This window comes from Bombina bombina, chromosome 6 (assembly GCF_027579735.1).
Source record: "Bombina bombina isolate aBomBom1 chromosome 6, aBomBom1.pri, whole genome shotgun sequence".
Taxonomy (NCBI): Eukaryota; Metazoa; Chordata; class Amphibia; order Anura; family Bombinatoridae; genus Bombina; species Bombina bombina.
In genome coordinates this window covers 723,818,262-723,838,342 of record NC_069504.1, presented here as the reverse complement: position 1 = coordinate 723,838,342, position 20,081 = coordinate 723,818,262, and positions in this window count along the sequence as shown.

The following is a 20,081-nucleotide window of genomic DNA, read 5'->3' as shown; positions in this document are numbered from 1 at the left end:
GCATACAGGCTGGCAGGCAGGCAACTGCTATTAGATTACACTAGCAGACTGATGTTTCACAGTCAAAAAGTTTTTTTTTTTTAAAAATGTACACTACTGTTACAACAGATATGAGTGATGGCACTTAGCAAGTGGGCCTGGCACACACGCTGGCAGGCAACTGCAATTAGATTACACTAGCAAACTGATGTTTCAAAGTCAAAAAAGTTTTTTTTTTTAAAAACTGTACACTACTGTTACAACAGATATGAGTGGTGGCACTATTTGGCAAGTGGGCCTGGCACACACGCTGGCAGGCAGGCAACTGCAATTAGATTACACTAGCAGACTGATGTTTCACAGTCAAAAAAGTTTTTTTTTTAATTTACACTACTGTTACAACAGATATGAGTGGTGGCACTAGTTGGCAAGTAGGCCTGGCACACACACTGGCAGGCAGGCAACTGCAATTAGATTACACTAGCAGACTGATGTTTCACAGTCAAAAAAGTTTTTTTTTTAAATTTACACTACTGTTACAACAGATATGAGTGGTGGCACTAGTTGGCAAGTGGGCCTGGCACACACGCTGGCAGGCAGGCAACTGCAATTAGATTACACTAGCAGACTGATGCTTCACAGTCAAAAAAAAATTTAAAAAAAATTTTACACTACTGTTACAATAGATATGAGTGGTGGCACTAGTTGGCAAGTGGGCCTGGCATACACGCTGGCAAGCAGGCAACTGCAATTAGATTACACTAGCAGACTGATGTTTCACAGTCAAAAAAGTTTTTTTTTACAAAATTTACACTACTGTTACAAAAAATATGAGTGGTGGCACTAGTTGGCAAGTGAGCCTGGCACACACGCTGGCAGGCAGGCAACTGCTATTAGATTACACTAGCAGACTGATGTTTCACAGTCAAAAAAGTTTTTTTTTTTTAAATTTACACTACTGTTACAACAGATATGAGTGGTGGCACTTAGCAAGTGGACCTGGCACACACGCTGGCAGGCAACTGCAATTAGATTACACTAGCAGACTGATGTTTCAAAGTCAAAAAAGTTTTTTTAAAAAAAATGTACACTACTGTTACAACAGATATGAGTGGTGGCACTATTTGGCAAGTGGGCCTGGCACACACGCTGGCAGGCAGGCAACTGCTATTAGATTACACTAGCAGACTGATGTTTCACAGTCAAAAAAGTTTTTTTTTACAAAATTTACACTACTGTTACAACAGATATGAGTGGTGGCACTAGTTGGCAAGTGGGCCTGGCACACACGCTGGCAGGCAGGCAACTGCAATTAGATTACACTAGCAGACTGATGCTTCACAGTCAAAAAAAAAATTAAAAAAAATTTACACTACTGTTACAATAGATATGAGTGGTGGCACTAGTTGGCAAGTGGGCCTGGCATACACGCTGGCAAGCAGGCAACTGCAATTAGATTACACTAGCAGACTGATGTTTCACAGTCAAAAAAGTTTTTTTTTTACAAAATTTACACTACTGTTACAACAAATATGAGTGGTGGCACTAGTTGGCAAGTGAGCCTGGCACACACGCTGGTAGGCAGGCAACTGCTATTAGATTACACTAGCAGACTGATGTTTCACAGTCAAAAAAGTTTTTTTTTTTAAATTTACACTACTGTTACAACAGATATGAGTGGTGGCACTAGTTGGCAAGTGGGCCTGGCACACACGCTGGCAGGCAGGCAGGCAACTGCAATTAGATTACACTAGCAGACTGATGTTTCACAGTCAAAAAAGTTTTTTTAAAAAATTTTTTACACTAATGTTACAACAGATATGATTGGTGGCACTTAGCAAGTGGACCTGGCACACACGCTGGCAGGCAACTGCAATTAGATTACACTAGCAGACTGATGTTTCAAAGTCAAAAAAGTTTTTTTTTACAAAATTTACACTACTGTTACAACAGATATGAGTGGTGGCACTAGTTGGCAAGTGGGCCTGGCACACACGCTGGCAGGCAGGCAACTGCAATTAGATTACACTAGCAGACTGATGCTTCACAGTCAAAAAAAAATTTAAAAAAAATTTTACACTACTGTTACAATAGATATGAGTGGTGGCACTAGTTGGCAAGTGGGCCTGGCATACACGCTGGCAAGCAGGCAACTGCAATTAGATTACACTAGCAGACTGATGTTTCACAGTCAAAAAAGTTTTTTTTTACAAAATTTACACTACTGTTACAAAAAATATGAGTGGTGGCACTAGTTGGCAAGTGAGCCTGGCACACACGCTGGCAGGCAGGCAACTGCTATTAGATTACACTAGCAGACTGATGTTTCACAGTCAAAAAAGTTTTTTTTTTTAAATTTACACTACTGTTACAACAGATATGAGTGGTGGCACTAGTTGGCAAGTGGGCCTGGCACACACGCTGGCAGGCAGGCAACTGCAATTAGATTACACTAGCAGACTGATGTTTCACAGTCAAAAAAGGTTTTTTAAAAAAAATTTTACACTACTGTTACAACAGATATGATTGGTGGCACTTAGCAAGTGGACCTGGCACACACGCTGGCAGGCAACTGCAATTAGATTACACTAGCAGACTGATGTTTCAAAGTCAAAAAAGTTTTTTTAAAAAAAACTGTACACTACTGTTACAACAGATATGAGTGGTGGCACTATTTGGCAAGTGGGCCTGGCACACACGCTGGCAGGCAGGCAACTGCAATTAGATTACCCTAGCAGACTGATGTTTCACAGTCAAAAAAGTTTTTTTTTTTACAAAATTTACACTACTGTTACAACTGATATGAGTGGTGGCACTAGTTGGCAAGTGGGCCTGGCACACACGCTGGCAGGCAGGCAACTGCTATTAGATTACACTAGCAAACTGATGTTTCACAGTCAAAAAAGTTTTTTTTTAAATTTACACTACTGTTACAACAGATATGAGTGGTGGCACTAGTTGGCAAGTGGGCCTGGCACACACGCTGTCAGGCAGGCAACTGCATTTAGATTACACTAGCAGACTGATGCTTCACAGTCCCAAAAAAAATTTTAAAACATTTTTACACTACTGTTACAAAAGATATGAGTGGTGGCACTAGTTGGCAAGTAGGCCTGGCATACACGCTGGCAAGCAGGCAACTGCAATTAGATTACACTAGCAGACTGATGTTTCACAGTCAAAAAAGTTTTTTTTTTACAGAATTTACACTACTGTTACAACAGATATGAGTGGTGGCACTAGTTGGCAAGTGGGCCTGGCATACACGCTGACAGGCAGGCAACTTCTATTAGATTACACTAGCAGACTGATGTTTCACAGTCAAAAAGTTTTGTTTTTTTTAATTTACACTACTGTTACAACAGATATGAGTGGTGGCACTAGTTGGCAAGTGGGTCTGGCACACATGCTGGCAGGCAGGCAACTGCAATTAGATAACACTAGCAGACTGATGTTTCACAGTCAAAAAAGTTTTTTTTTTTAATTTACACTACTGTTACAACAGATATGAGTGGTGGCATTAGTTGGCAAGTGGGTCTGGCACACACGCTGGCAGGCAGGCAACTGCAATTAGATTACACTAGCAGACTGATGTTTCACAGTCAAAAAATATATTTTTTTTAAATTTACACTACTGTTACAACAGATATGAGTGGTGGCACTAGTTGGCAAGTGGGCCTGGCACACAAGCTGGCAGGCAGGCAACTGCAATTAGATTACACTAGCAGACTGATGTTTCAACGTCAAAAAAGTTTTTTTAAAAAAAATTTACACTACTGTTACAACAGATATGAGTGGTGGTACTAGTAGGCAAGTGGGCCTGGCACACACGCTGGCAGGCAGGCAACTGCAATTAGATTACACTAGCAGACTGATGTTTCAAAGTCAAAAAAGTTTTTTTAAAAAAAAATATACACTACTGTTACAACAGATATGAGTGGTGACACTATTTGGCAAGTGGGCCTGGCACACACGCTGGCAGGCAGGCAACTGCTATTAGATTACACTAGCAGACTGATGTTTCACAGTCAAAAAAGTTTTTTTTTTACAAAATTTACACTACTGTTACAACAGATATGAGTGGTGGCACTAGTTGGCAAGTGGGCCTGGCACACACGCTGGCAGGCAGGCAACTGCTATTAGATTACACTAGCAGACTGATGTTTCACAGTCAAAAAATTTTTTTTTTTTAATTTACACTACTGTTACAACAGATATGAGTGGTGGCACTAGTTGGCAAGTGGGCCTGGCTCACACGCTGGCAGGCAGCCAACTGCAATTAGATTACTCTAGCAGACTGATGTTTCACAGTCAAAAAAGTTTTTTTTTAAATTTATACTACTGTTACAACAGATATGAGTGGTGGCACTAGTTGGCAAGTGGGCCTGGCACACACGCTGGCAGGCAGGCAACTGCAATTAGATTACACTAGCAGACTGATGTTTCACAGTCAAAAAAGTTCTTTTTAAAAAAATTTACACTACTGTTACAACAGATATGAGTGGTGGCACTTAGCAAGTGGGCCTAGCACACACGCTGGCAGGCAGGCAACTGCATTTAGATTACACTAGCAGACTGATGTTTCACAGTCAAAAAAGTTTTTTTTTAAAAATTTACACTACTGTTACAACAGGTATGAGTGGTGGCACTGCAGACAGGCAAGTGCAATTAGATTACACTAGCAGACTGATGTTTCACAGTCAAAATTACACAGGCAAAAAACAAACAAAAAAACTGATGTTCTAGCCCTAAAAAGGGCTTTTTGGGGTGCTGTCCTTACAGCAGAGATCAGATGAGTCATTCAGGACTGTAGTGGACACTGAATACACTAGAATAGCTATCAATTTCCCTATAAAATCAGCAGCAGCTACACTATCCCTCCTCTCACTTAGAATGCAGGATCAGAATGAATCTAAAATGGCTGCTGTCCAGGAGCTGGGAGGGTCTGGGAGGGAGTGTCTGCTGCTGATTGGCTGAAATGTGTCTGCAGACTGTGAGATACAGGGTCAAAGTTTACTCAATGATGCCGAATAGGGGGTGGATCAAACATTGCATATGTTCGCCCGCCGCGGCGAACGCGAACAAGCTATGTTCGCCGGGAACTATTCGCCGGCGAACTATTCGCGACATCACTACTTTCAAGTAGGTTAAAGGGCTTAGTAAAACTGAGGCTGTTGTTTTTTTAAATTAAATGGAAAATTCATTAACAAGGGGTCATTATCTATAGCTGAAGGGTAGTAGTTTCAGCATTAATTTGAGGATGCACTGCTTTACATAAAGTTCGATTGAGTTATGGAATAAACTTCCTCAAGAGGTAGTAATGACAAACACTGAGGGGGATTTCAAAAATGCATGGAACAAGCATAAGGTTATCCTACGAACTAGATAAGTTGATACTTTTAGATAATATTGGTCAGACGTGATGGTCCTATGGCTCTTATCTGCGTCAATATCTATGTTTCTATACATATAACCCTTGAGTTTGTAAAAATGCTTCTTATAATATTTTTTTAATAAAAAATATGTTTGTTTTAGATAAAAATGTAATAATTAAATATTTGTTAAAAAAAATGAATTTAAATAAAGAATTAAGGATTTGGATAATTCTTAAAGGGATAATAAACAAAAAATTAAGGTTGCATGATTCTTTAAGATTCTTTAATTTGTATACATTTTAAAAATTTACTTCTATTATCAAACGTGCTTAGTTCAATTAGTATCCATTGTTAAACATGATTACGCACATATATACATACACTAGTGGGAGCTGCTGCTAATTGCTGCTTGCACACATTTGTCTATTGTGTTTGTATAACATTATGTTTCATATAGTTGCCAGTAGTGCAATGCTGTCCCTTAAGGAAGGGATAACAAGAGAATCAATCAAGAAAAGAAAATGTGTTGTTTTACTTTCCCTTTAAGAGTTTTTAAAATTTGTATTCTAACTTTCAAAACATAGTAATGCCTATTGGTAAATTCAATCACTATAGTCAGAATGAAGCACCAATGCATCTAAAAAGGAACACTAATATCAGCCAATTGATACATCTAACCTCTGTTTAAAAATAAACACATAGGGGGGTAGTTATCAAGCCGTCAACCTCAAATACGCTGGAATTCCGCAGCGTATTTATGGCGAGACTGATTCGCCTTAGTTATCAAAGGCTCGAGACCGGCAAAAGTAGAATTTTGTGAAGTAAACTTCGATCAGCCGGACTCAGTCCGACACAGATCGATTCTTACGTCACTACAGATGTTCCGCACACTTTTGCGGCACAATCTCACTACTTTTGCTAGTTATCAAATGAATAGCAGGTACGCTCGGCACTTTTACGGCCCAGCGTACCTGGTTTTCAAACCGCCACCCCTGGAGGCGGCGGATCCCATAGGAATCAATGGGAGTCTGACCATAGCGAAAGTACAAGTTCGCTGCTGACAGACATCCCATTGATTCCTATGGGAGCTGTCTACACCTAACACCCTAACATGTACCCCGAGTCTAAACACCCCTAATCTGTCCCCCCTACACCGCCGCAACTAAATAAAGTTATTACCCCCTAAACCGCCGCTCCCGGAGCCCACCGCAAGATACTCTATACATATTAACCCCTAAAGCGCTGCTCCCTGACCCTGCCGCAACTATAATAAGTGTATTAACCCCTAAACCGCCGCTCCCTGACCCTGCCGCAACCTATATTAAACTTATTAACCCCTAATCTGCCCCCCCTACACCGTCGCCACCTATAATACATTTATTAACCCCTATCCTGCCCCCCACTACACCGCCGCCACTGTAATAAAATTATTAACCCCTAAACCTAAGTCTAACACTAACCCTAACGCCCCCCTAACTTAAATTTTAATTAAATAAATCTAAATAATATTTCTATTATTAACTAAATTAATCCTATTTAAAACTAAATACTTACCTTTAAAATAAACCCTAATATAGCTACAATATAAATAATAATTATATTGTAGCTATTTTAGGATTTTTTTTTATTTTTACCGGCAACTTTCAATTTATTTTAACTAGGTACAATAGCTATTAAATAGTTATTAACTATTTAATAGCTTACCTAGCTAAAATAAACTGAAATTTACCTGTAAAATAAATCCTAACCTAAGTTACAATTACACCTAACACTACACTATACTTTAATAAATTATTCCTATTTAAAACTAAATACTTACCTGTAAAATAAACCCTAATATAGCTACAATCTAAATAATAATTATATTGTAGCTATCTTAGGATTTATATTTATTTTACAGGTAACTTTGTATTTATTTTAGCTAGTTGGAATAGTTATTAAATAGTTATTAACTATTTAATAACTACCTAGCTAATAGAAATACAAAATTACCTGTAAAATAAATCCTAACCTTAGTTACAATTAAACCTAATACTACACTATCATTAAATTAATTAAATAAACTACCTACAAATAACTACAATTAAATACAATTACATAAACTAACTAAAGTACAAAAAATAAAAAAAGCTGTTACAAAAAATAAAAAAATAAGTTACAAACATTTTAAAAATATTACAACAATTTTAAGCTACTTACACCTAATCTAAGCCCCCTAATAAAATAACAAACCGCCCCAAAATAAAAAAATGCCCTACCCTATTCTAAATTAAATAAAGTTCAAAGCTCTTTTACCTTACCAGCCCTTAAAAGGGCCATTTGTGGGGGCATGCCCCAAAAAGTTCAGCTCTTTTGCCTGTAAAAGAAAAATACAACCCCCCCCAACATTAAAACCCACCACCCACATACCCCTAATCTAACCCAAACCCCCCTTACAAAAACCTAACACTAATCCCTTGAAGATCATCCTACCTTGAGTCGTCTTCACTCAGCCGAGCAGCAATGGAACCGAAGTGGACATCCGGAGCGGAAGAAGTTAATCCTCCAAGCGGCGCTGAAGAAATCTTCCATCCGATGAAGTCATCATCCAGGCGGCGCTGAAGAAGTCTTCGATCCGGGCGATGTCATCTTCCAAGAGGCGCTGAAGAGGTCTTCTATCCAGCGATGTCATCTTCCAAGCCGGGTCTTGAATCTTCCTCCCACCGACGCGGAACATCCTTCTTCACCGACGGACTACGACGAATGAAGGCTCCTTTAAGGGACGTCATCCAAGATGGCGTCCCCTCAATTCCGATTGGCTGATAGGATTCTATCAGCCAATCGGATTTAAGGTAGGTAAAATCTGATTGGCTGATGGAATCAGCCAATCAGATTGAGCTCGCATTCTATTGGCTGTTCCGATCAGCCAATAGAATGCAAGCTCAATCTGATTGGCTGATTGGATCAGCCAATCAGATTGAACTTGAATCTGATTGGCTGATTCAAGTTCAATCCGATTGGCTGATCCAATCGGATGCGAGCTCAATCTGATTGGCTGGTTCCATCAGCCAATCAGATTTTTCCTACCTGAATTCCGATTGGCTGATAGAATCCTATCAGCCAATCGGAATTGAGGGGACGCCATCTTGGATGACGTCCCTTAAAGGAGCCTTCATTCGTCGTAGTCCGTCGGTGAAGAAGGATGTTCCGCGTTGGCGGGAGGAAGATTCAAGACCCGGCTTGGAAGATGACATCGCCCGGATAGAAGACCTCTTCAGCGCCTCTTGGAAGATGACATCGCCCGGATCGAAGACTTCTTCAGCGCCGCCTGGATGATGACTTCAACGGATGGAAGATTTCTTCAGCGCCGCTTTGAGGATTAACTTCTTCCGCTCCGGATGTCCACTTCGGTTCCATCGCTGCTCGGCTGAGTGAAGACGACTCAAGGTAGGATGATCTTCAGGGGATTAGTGCTAGGTTTTTGTAAGGGGGGTTTGGGTTAGATTTGGGGTATGTGGGTGGTGGGTTTTAATGTTGGGGGGGTTGTATTTTTCTTTTACAGGCAAAAGAGCTGAACTTTTTGGGGCATGCCCCCTTAAAAGGCCCTTTTAAGGGCTGTTAAGGTAAAAGAGCTTTGAACTTTATTTAATTTAGAATAGGGTAGGGCATTTTTTTATTTTGGGGGGTTTGTTATTTTATTAGGGGGCTTAGATTAGGTGTAAGTAGCTTAAAATTGTTGTAATATTTTTTTAAATGTTTGTAACTTATTTTTTTATTTTTTGTAACTTAGCTTTTTTTATTTTTTGTACTTTAGTTAGTTTATGTAATTGTATTTAATTGTAGTTATTTGTAGGTAGTTTATTTAATTAATTTAATGATAGTGTAGTATTAGGTTTAATTGTAACTTAGGTTAGGATTTATTTTACAGGTAATTTTGTATTTCTTTTAGCTAGGTAGTTATTAAATAGTTAATAACTATTTAATAACTATTCTAACTAGCTAAAATAAATACAAAGTTACCTGTAAAATAAATATAAATCCTAAGATAGCTACAATATAATTATTATTTATATTGTAGCTATCTTAGGGTTTATTTTACAGGTAAGTATTTAGTTTTAAATAGGAATAATTTATTAAAGTATAGTGTAGTGTTAGGTGTAATTATAACTTAGGTTAGGATTTATTTTACAGGTAAATTTCAGTTTATTTTAGCTAGGTAAGCTATTAAATAGTTAATAACTATTTAATAGCTATTGTACCTAGTTAAAATAAATTGAAAGTTGCCTGTAAAATAAATATAAATCCTAAGATAGCTACAATATAATTATTATTTATATTGTAGCTATATTAGGGTTTATTTTACAGGTAAGTATTTAGTTTTAAATAAGATTAATTTAGTTAATAATAGAAATATTATTTAGATTTATTTAATTAATATTTAAGTTAGGGGGGCTTTAGGGTTAGGGTTAGACTTAGGTTTAGGGGTTAATAATTTTATTACAGTGGTGGCGGTGTAGTGGGGGGCAGGATAGGGGTTAATAAATTTATTATAGGTGATGATGGTGTAGGGGGGGCAGGATAGGGGTTAATAAGTTTAATATAGGTTGCGGCGGGTTCAGGGAGCGGCGGTTTAGGGGTTAAACTATTTATTTAGTTGCGGCGAGGTGCGGGATCAGCAGGATAGGGGTTAATAATTTTATTATAGAGGGCGACGGTATAGGGGGGGGCAGGATAGGGGTTACTAGGTATACTGTAGGTGGCAGCGGTGTCCGGGAGCAGCGGTTTAGGGGTTAATACATTTATCAGAGTTGCGGCAGGGTCTAGGAGCGGCGGTTTAGGGGTTAGTAACTTTATTGAGTTGCGGGAGGCTCCGGGGGTGCCGGTATAGGGATAGAACAGTGTAGTTTAGTGTGAGTGCTTAGTGACAGGCTAGCAATAAAGCTGGGAAAAAGCCGAAGAGCAGCGAGATCGGATGAGTGATAACTCTCACAGTCCGCTGCTCATCGCCCCGCGGCTTTTTGACAGCTTTATTTGATAACTTAGGCGAACGTATTCAAGGTCCACGGCGGCGAAGGTAGGCGAGCTTGGGCGGGCATATTGGGCCGGCGAAGGCAGAAAAGTAGACGGCTTGATAACTACCCCCCATAGTTAGTGCGGAGGAGAAAGACAATTTGGGAATCAAACTCTTAGGAATGTTCTTAATAAGGTATGCAGTCATAATTACATATGGTATGGAAACATTAGAACTAACAAGAAATACATAAGTAAAGATGAATGGACTTATCTCATTGATATAGATGCTATGCACTGTTGCTTTGTAATAGAAGATACAAAAATAAACTAAACCTGTACTGGGGAAGCTGCTGAGCTAAAACCCTGAGATGAATCAGATGTATTCACCCTGGAGCAGATCGATAAAATCTATCACAGGTGATAGAAGGAAACCCTGGTCTAGGGTGTTGTATCCCTTTAATTAAAGGCAAACATATTATTATTATTATTATTATTATTATTATTAATAATTTGTGATCTATGCTTTATTTTCCATTCCATATGTAGCTATACTTTAGCACAAACACACTGATTTAGACAAACTTGTCAATAATTGTCTTTCTCCTCTGCACTAACTATGTGTTTATTTTTAGACGGAGGTTAGATGTATCAATTGGCTGATATTAGTGTTCCTTTTTAGATGCATTTGTGCTTTATTCTGACTATAGTGATTGAATTTACCAATGGGCATTTACTATGCAAAGGGAAGAGACCCTGCATTAGAAATCTGTTTCTTTAACAGATCATATAGCCTAACACACTTCGCTGCCAGTGCCGCTGCTACAAAGTAAGATTAACAGCTTTTTCAAATATTTTTTGATTTAGCGCTTGTGTGCTTTTTATAGTCTTTTTTTGTTCCTTATTAAGATCACCCATCCACATTGTATCACAATCTGTTTCTGCACTCTAACCACTAAGTGTAAATGCAAATAAACTTATAGTGTTGGTGCACTTGAAATAACGATTGACAGGTTTGATACCTGCATTTATATCAACACATAGAGGCCTATTTATCAAAGGTCTTGCGGACCTGATCCGACAGTGCGGATCAGGTCCGCAATACCTCGCTGAATGTGGATAGCAATACGCTCTCCGTATTCAGCATTGCACCAGCAGCTCACAAGAGCTGCTGGTGCAACGCCGCCCCCTGCAGACTCGCGGCCAATCGGCCGCCAGCAGGGAGGTGTCAATCAACCTGATCATACTCGATCAGGTTGAATTGCGGCGATTCCTGTCCGCCTGCTCAGAGCAGGTGGACAGGGTTATGGAGCAGCGGTCTTTAAACACGGGCCCAGAAGCTTCATACAGAGCTTGATAAATAGGCCTCAGAGTCTCAATGTTATGTGTATAATAGTTTTTGTTTATCATGATCACTATGGTAACCCAGGGGTCAGATCACATGGGAGAGTGAACCGGAAGTGGTTTAGGATTCAAACTGCTATGGTTTTCTAACTGCACAGAGGGTTATGTTTCAATGCTCAATTATTTGTTCACATTTTTATTATTTGCTATTTAAGTGTGTTGTTTTTTCACTTTTACACTGTCTGAAGAAGGGGCTTGCGACCCCGAAATGTCACAGTAATGTAAAAAATAAAAAGTTGTTTGCTTTAAATTTTAAATCAAGTGAGTGCCGCTTCCCTACCACAACTTCTGTTTGGGTTCTTTTGAGATATATATATAGTAATCAACTCTATTATATTATTTTTTTATTTATTTATCAGGGAATGTCAAAAAATATCTTACCGTGGATTCACAGTATGGATTCATGGTTTTCTAGGACCCAAGAATAGGAAACCTATACTTTCATGTGTGGTAAAAAAACCGTAAATACTTCCCCAGCACCAGATAACACATACTGTATGTGGGTTTTCACTATGTTGATGAAGATAGACCAGCACTTGAAATGTTACTATACTAGTTTAAAAATGTGTTTAACAAATGCTTGTTAATACTCATCAGTATTCTAGTTATGTGCATTCATATCCTTCATATATTTTATAATTTAACAATTATGTTATGTTATTTTTGTTTTAAATATTGTTTACGGTTCTATATCCAAATGTGGTTCAAAATGTTCGAACATATAATAATTTTTATATGTTAACAAACAATCAATCCTTTTAATAACAATGTTCAACATACGTTAATTTTGTATTTTTATACTTAGAAATCACAGTTACGCATATGTATATTGTAAAATTCAAAGATAATATACATTATTATTATTTTTTTTTAAATTGATCGATCAATTTGCTGTGTTATTTATTTTGTTATAGTTAATATATTACACGTTCTTTTTTGCAATATTTTGTTTCTATAATTCAATTAATAAGTTTGATTTGTTTAATATAAGAAAAAAACGTTAAAGTGCAATAATGTCTTTATTTAATCAATGAAGATGATCATACATTCTTTCTCGTTTTATTTTTATATTTATTAATACGCAGCCAGATTACAAGTTTTGCGTTATTGCTGGCTCGCTAATAACTTGCAAGTTATTTTCACCGCTCACCTTTCATAGCGCTGCTATTTCCGGTTAAAAAATAAATGGCTTGGGGGGGGGGGCGGAGCCGACCATGGACTGAAATGGCCGCAAAATAGTGAAGCTCCACTAGTCTAAAGACACAGTATGGGGATAAACTCCTATGTTTAGCATGTTACGTTTGCAGAACAGCACTCAAATGAGCAATAATCTCGTGGCACCACTTTAATCACCACGACTAAACGCAGCAGCCAGTGTAACAGCTATTAACAAGAAGAAAAGAAAAGAAGCGCCAAACTCCGCCATTGCTGCAGCCTCGTATAGAAAATAGATCCCAGCAGAGCACAGACCGAAAAGCAGAAGCGGTCTGATACGGAGAGACTCTGGACCTGCACGACTTAATAAAGAAGAGAAGACTTACGGGAATCACGGTCAGCAGGCAACTTACCCGGACATGTGAGTAGAGGCCTCCCATGACACACGCACTCACGCAGTGAATAACAAGCATAAATAAGGGGACATTAAAGAGACTTTGGCCGCAGTGCTGGATAAAGATAACGGCACTAGAAACCGGGTGGGGACTTGCATACAAGAGACTCATTAGCCTGCTCCGGAACACAGCAACACAGGGAAAATAACCAATTAAAGTTAATTTCTTTACCTCAGAATGTCAGACAGGATCGGATGCCTATGAAGTGGGTTAGATGAAAGGAGAAAGGCTTATCAAACAGTTATCGGCATCACGTAGGCTATGAATGTCCCACACTACAGGCAACACACTTGATCAGTCAGCAATTCAAGGAATAAATAACAAGCTTGGGAAATAGCAAGGTCTTACTCTCTTATTCTAATAACATCTTCACGATATAAGAAAAGAGACTCTGGCCTAAACTGCACAGAATTAACCAATCACCTACAGCACAACACCTTAGTGCAGTTGGGGCTTACATTTAAGCTAACAAAGTGATTCATATAAAAAGAAAGGATTAGCTATAAGCTTGAGAGATAGAATTAAACAAGCTTTTAAGCACGCCTTCTTGAAATAAAGGGGGAAAAAAAAGAAGGGAAAAAAGAGAAAAAGAAGATAAAAGAAAAAAACCCTTGGCCTGAATTACACAGAAATTAACCTATAGCCTATAAAGCAAAACACTTTAGTGCAGACAAAGCTCCCATATAAGCAGCAACCATCAGAGGCATTCTAGGTTATTAAAATGACATCAAAAAGAGCACCAAAAGGAGAGAAAAACCCTAAAAGCAACCCTAGCAAAATGAACATGTTTTTCAAAGCAGCAAACACATTAACAGCAGAGGATGAAGATTCTTTGCAGACCTCAGAAGATGTGGACAATCACCAAGATTTTGCATCAGAAACCCCACTGTCTAGAGCTGACCTTAAGGATCTGCCTACAAAGGAAGATTTTTCCACATTTATTCATCAAGTGGGCCGCATGATTAAAGATGGCTTGGCAGAGGTCAAAAAGGAGGTCAATGAATTAGGTAATAGGATGGAATACTTGGAAGAACAATCTGAATCTCAGACCTCTGATATGGACCTACTGAATAGAAAAATCTCGGCACAGGAATCCCAAATATCTTTCCTGCAAGAGAAACTAGAGGATCTGGACAATAGAGGGAGGAGGCAGAACATCAGGATAAGAGGCTTACCAGAAAGAATTGTTCCAGAAAACCTGTCCTCCTCCCTCCAAGATTTGTTCAAGACAGTGCTAAGAGACCCTGATCTCACAGATATTCCTCTGGATCGTGCTCATAGAGCATTACGACCACAGCCCAAGGATTCAGACCCCCCAAGAGATGTTATCATAAAGTTTCATAAATTTACTGATAAAGAGAGGATAATGAAAGCGGCGAGACAACAACAATCCATAACATATCAAGGACACCAACTACAACTCTATTCGGACCTTAGTCCACTCACTCTACAAAACAGAAAGGAAACACGATTTCTAGCACAACACCTTCAAGATAAAGGGATCTCTTATAGATGGGGTTTCCCATTTAGTATAAAAGTGTTGAAGAATAACCGAATGCTTGTGTACAAGACTCTGGAAGATTTGGAGTCCTTCTGCTCTCAGCTTGGAATACCACAACCTTCATTACCATCACTGCAGGATGAAAAGAATACAGAAGAAACAAGACCACTGCAACAGAGACCACGCTGGCAAACAGTTCAAAGAAAAAGGATGAGAGAACCAGTTGCATCTGGCTCACCGCCTGCTTCAAACACAGAGAATGGATGACTCGGACTCTTCCAACTGGAGGCAGACCATAACCAGATTTAAAAAAGGGTCAGTCACCTCTGTGTTTTTTTTTTTTTGTTTGTTTGTTTTTTTTCTGGACAACCAGGGTGAGTAATTACTTGTGAAGTCTCTCTGAATACAAGAAAGGACAGATTGTTAATGGACTCCAGAAGGCTTTATAACTCTAAACCATACAATATAGCTTAGTAATAAACGATAGAGGAAGTTGTATAAATGGCTTAATAAAAAAAAAAAAAAAAAAAAAAAAAAAAAAAAAATTTCTTAGAAGAATATAACAAATAAAAACAAACATAAAGCTAAGTAACCCCAACTGTGTCTGGACCGAATTAGGTCTTTGTATTCCCCCAACTTATTGGTGTTCACTCTCCTTAGATATTAGGAGAGTGGAAATTGTACTACTGTTTAATTTTTTACTGTTAATAATGTTGTTTTGTTTATTTCAAAAGTTTCTACAGTTTATTTTGTTTGGTTGGTCAGAAATGTACTGGGAGAAATATTTCGATGCTCATCAGGCACCTAGACACATCCCTCATCGGGTAACAGAAGAATTAGAACCAGTTAACAAGTCGCATAGCACTACAGAGGAAGGGGAGGGGCACATCACAAAATGGCTCACAACATAAAACTTATCTCACAGAATTGTAAGGGCCTGAATTCCCCAAACAAAAGATCTATTGCTCTAGCTTGGTTTAAAAAACAGAGGGGAGCAATAGTGTTTCTACAAGAAACCCACTTCTCTAAACAAGGAAGACCCAAATTGTACTCTAAACTTTACACACAACAATACTTTAGTTCAAATACCACTAAGAAGAACGGGGTGGGCATATTAATAAGTAGGGAACTCCCATTCCAGCTCCTAGAGCACCACTCTGATGAAGACGGCAGATTCCTGATACTAGTGGGAACTCTTTATAACAATCCCTTAACACTAATGAATATATATGCACCCAACACTCGACAGCTAGGGTTTTTTAACAAAGCACTAAACAAATTAAGAGATATGCAGAAAGGGATGATAATAGTAGGAGGTGACCTCAACATGACCCTGAACCCAAATATTGACAGCTCAATTGACTCAAAAGCAAAGGACACATATTGCTCAAACACTAGACACACTGATGTTAATGGACGTGTGGAGACTGCACCACCCTAAAACGAAAAGTTACACTTTCTATTCACATCCTGGACGATCCTACTCTAGAATCGACTATTGGCTGGTGGATCATAATAATATATCCAAAGCCGCCGACACAGAGATCCTCCCGATCTCATGGTCGGACCATGCCTCAATTACCCTGGACCTTACGTGGTCATCGATTCCCCAGCGCCATGCCACGTGGCGCTTAGACCCTACTATACTACATAACCCAATTGTTAAAAATCAAATTGAGTCCAACATCACAGACTTCTTCCTGCACAACTCCCCAGCAGCCACGAATAGTATCAATAACTGGTTGGCACATAAAGCAACAATCAGAGGTGAGCTTATTAAACAAAAAACTCTCCTAAGAAAACAATATAACATAGAATACGATAAACTGCTCTCTAATCTACAATTACTAGAACAGCAACATAAACTCAATCCCCAGAAAGAGGATATCACAAAATTAGTTAATAAAGCTAGGGAGGCCTTTAGAAAGCTGTTACAGAAAAACGCAATCAAAAAAGCATACTACTTAAAAAAAATGTATTTTCATAATAATAATAGAGCAGGCACCTGGTTAGCAAAGGCTCTCTCTCAAAAAGCTTTTCAGGCCCACATTTTTAAAATCGAAAATGATAGAGGACAGACAGAAATAGACCCAAAAAGTATAGCAAACACTTTTACTCCAAATTATACAATATCACAAATCAAAATACCACAAACAACCAAGATGACCTCAGATCCTACCTAGATTCTATAGACACCCCAAAAATATCTCCACAGGAGGCAGACAACTTAGATACCCCACTGACATTGAAGGAGGTCTTAGACGCGATAGATGCCTTACCTAATAATAAGAGTCCCGGCCCAGACGGATACTCCAACGATTACTATAAAATGTATAAATCTTCCATAGCGCCTCACCTGCTACAAGCATTCCAACACATAGATGAAATAGGGTACTTCCCTATAGAATGTCTAGAGGCATATGTCTCTGTGATACCCAAGTCAAACAAACCAGCCAATCTACCCAGCAGCTACAGACCCATTTCCCTGCTCAATACGGACCTAAAGTTGTTTGCAAAAATCATAGCGGAGCGTATTAACAAAGTTCTGCCCCAAATCATACATCTTGACCAGGCAGGTTTTGTTCCTGGAAGGGAAGCGAGAGACAACACCATCCGGACATTACAATTAATAGAATATGCTAAAGTACACAAAGTCGGGATGGTGGTTGTCTCCGCAGATGCTGAAAAAGCGTTCGATCGCTTAAATTGGAAATTTTTACAGGCCGTCTTGGGCAAAGCAGGATTTGGAGAAATCACCATAAATAGAATTTTTAGTCTATATCGCAACCCATCAGCTAAAGTAAAAGTTAATAACATTCTATCAGAGGCTTTCCATATAAACAATGGTACCCGTCAGGGCTGTCCCCTGTCCCCTCTTTTGTTTGTTTTGAACATGGAGATTTTGGCCCAAAAAATCAGGCAGAACAAGAAAATATCAGGAATCAAGATAGGACAGGATGATTACAAACTGTCGCTCTACGCAGACGACGTGCTGCTCACCCTGTCCAACCCAGCTGATTCCATACCTGAAGTACTAAAAGAATTTAGGGAGTTTGGATCATTCTCTAATTTTTTAATAAACGATCAAAAGTCAGAGATATTGAACATATCTATACCACACGCCAAATACTCTGAAATTTTAGAGAACTGCCCATTTAGCCCTCAAAAAAAAGCTATTAAATATTTAGGGATTTATTTATCGCCCAAGCCCAAGGTACTATTTGAACGGAACTACCAAAACTTGTACAAGGATCTAAAAAAAGAACTAGACAGGTGGAGTGATAAAACAATCTCATGGTGGGGGCATATTCAAGCGGTGAAGATGACGGTATTACCCAGAATCTTATATGTCCTCCAGACGGTTCCGATCTCACTGTCTGGTTCTTACCGTAATATGCTCCAAAATTAATAAATGGATTTGTTTGGGGAAAGGTCAAACCTAGAATTGTTAAAAACACAATGTATCGCTCTGCCCAGAATGGAGGACTGGGACTCCCTAAAATAGAGACTTATTACAAAGCAAAATGCCTACAAAGGATTTTGGATTGGCACCGTAATGTAGAAAATAAGGCTTGGGTAGCACTGGATTCACAAATCCTGAAGTCCCCATCCCCAGGAGTGTTGTGCTGGGTAGATAAGAAAAGCAGGCCGCCCTGGATCGGGTCTTACCCACTTTTCCAACATGTTTTCGAGATATGGGATAGTCTTATAGCTAAAGATCAGAAAATTTCGTCGCTGAGATCCCCCATGTCCCCAGTTTCACCTAATGCCGAACTACACGGAGGGTTAGAACAAAAACTGAACAAACAGCTAGAATGGGAGATAGGGTACACTGCTCCTATATATAAATTCTTACAAGGTAAAAAACTTAGACCGAGACCGGACTTAGGAGATATGCTAGGGGGAACCTTCACAAAATGGTTGAAATATTATCAGCTTGAACACTACCTAAATACATCTACAGACAAAGAACAGATGATAAGACAACCCACCCCTTTTGAACAACTATGTCTACAAGACCAATCATTGAGGCATACTTTAGCATGGGCAAAAAAATCTCTAGTTGGCGCAGATAAATCAGATATGCCGGCTTATGTTAACCGCTGGCGCAGGGAACTAGACAGGGAAATAACTGAAATAGAATGGAAACACATATTCTACAACACAAAGAAATCATCGGTTTCCGCCAAATCCCTAGAGTTAAATTTTAAGATCCTGGCCAGATGGTATCTTACCCCGGCAAGGGTTAAAGCGATTTACCCGGCAGCTTCAGACATGTGCTGGAGAGGCTGTGGTAGTAGAGGCACCATGACTCATATATGGTGGACATGTAGCCTCATACAGCCCTTTTGGCAGCAAGTAGGAGAATATATTAGAACCATAGGCAATCTACATAATGACTATATGATTCAACTCCCTACAGCTCTATTAAACTTACTCCCAAAGTGTAAATGTAAAATTCGGAGGAAATTGATTCAGCTAGCATTAAACACGGCAAGATCCCTGATAGTAGCTAACTGGAAATCACAAGTAGTCCCCACACACCAAGCATGGGAATCACTTATGGAACACACAATACAATTAGAAGAATACGGTTATTTCATCCACAAAGACATGGAAACATATCACAACATACAATTCTATTGGGAATCACGTATGCACACACATTAAGTCCACACATAGCCTAAAAACCCCATAGGACCAACTAGGACATATCCAGAATAGGATACATGTAAGCAAAAAAAACCCAAAAAAAAACAAAAAAAAAACCTGGTTTAATATCCATTTCATGACCAACCATAGTTCTATTGTTTTAATGTTGTTGTTTTAAATAAGATTGACTAATAGTAAGATAAACTGAGTTATTAAAAACGGATGATAGATTAACCTCATGGGCGACAATTTCCGCACTACCTGTATAAACTTGTTTTATTCTTGTACTTATTGCGCTCTGTGACTAATGTGATTTATGTCGCATTCCTCTGTAATCCCATACTTCATCCAATAAACATTTTTTTCAAAAAAAAAAAAAAAAAAAATGGCTTGTGCGGGCGATATATTTGCATTGAGCTCCATAACTAACCCAAATATAAGCAGGGTTTTGACGTGCTCATGCACGATTTCCCCATAGACATCAATAGGGAGAGCCGGCTAAAAAAAAAGCCTAACACCTGCAATTGCAGAGCGTAAAGCTCCGTAACGCAGCCCCATTGATGTCTATGG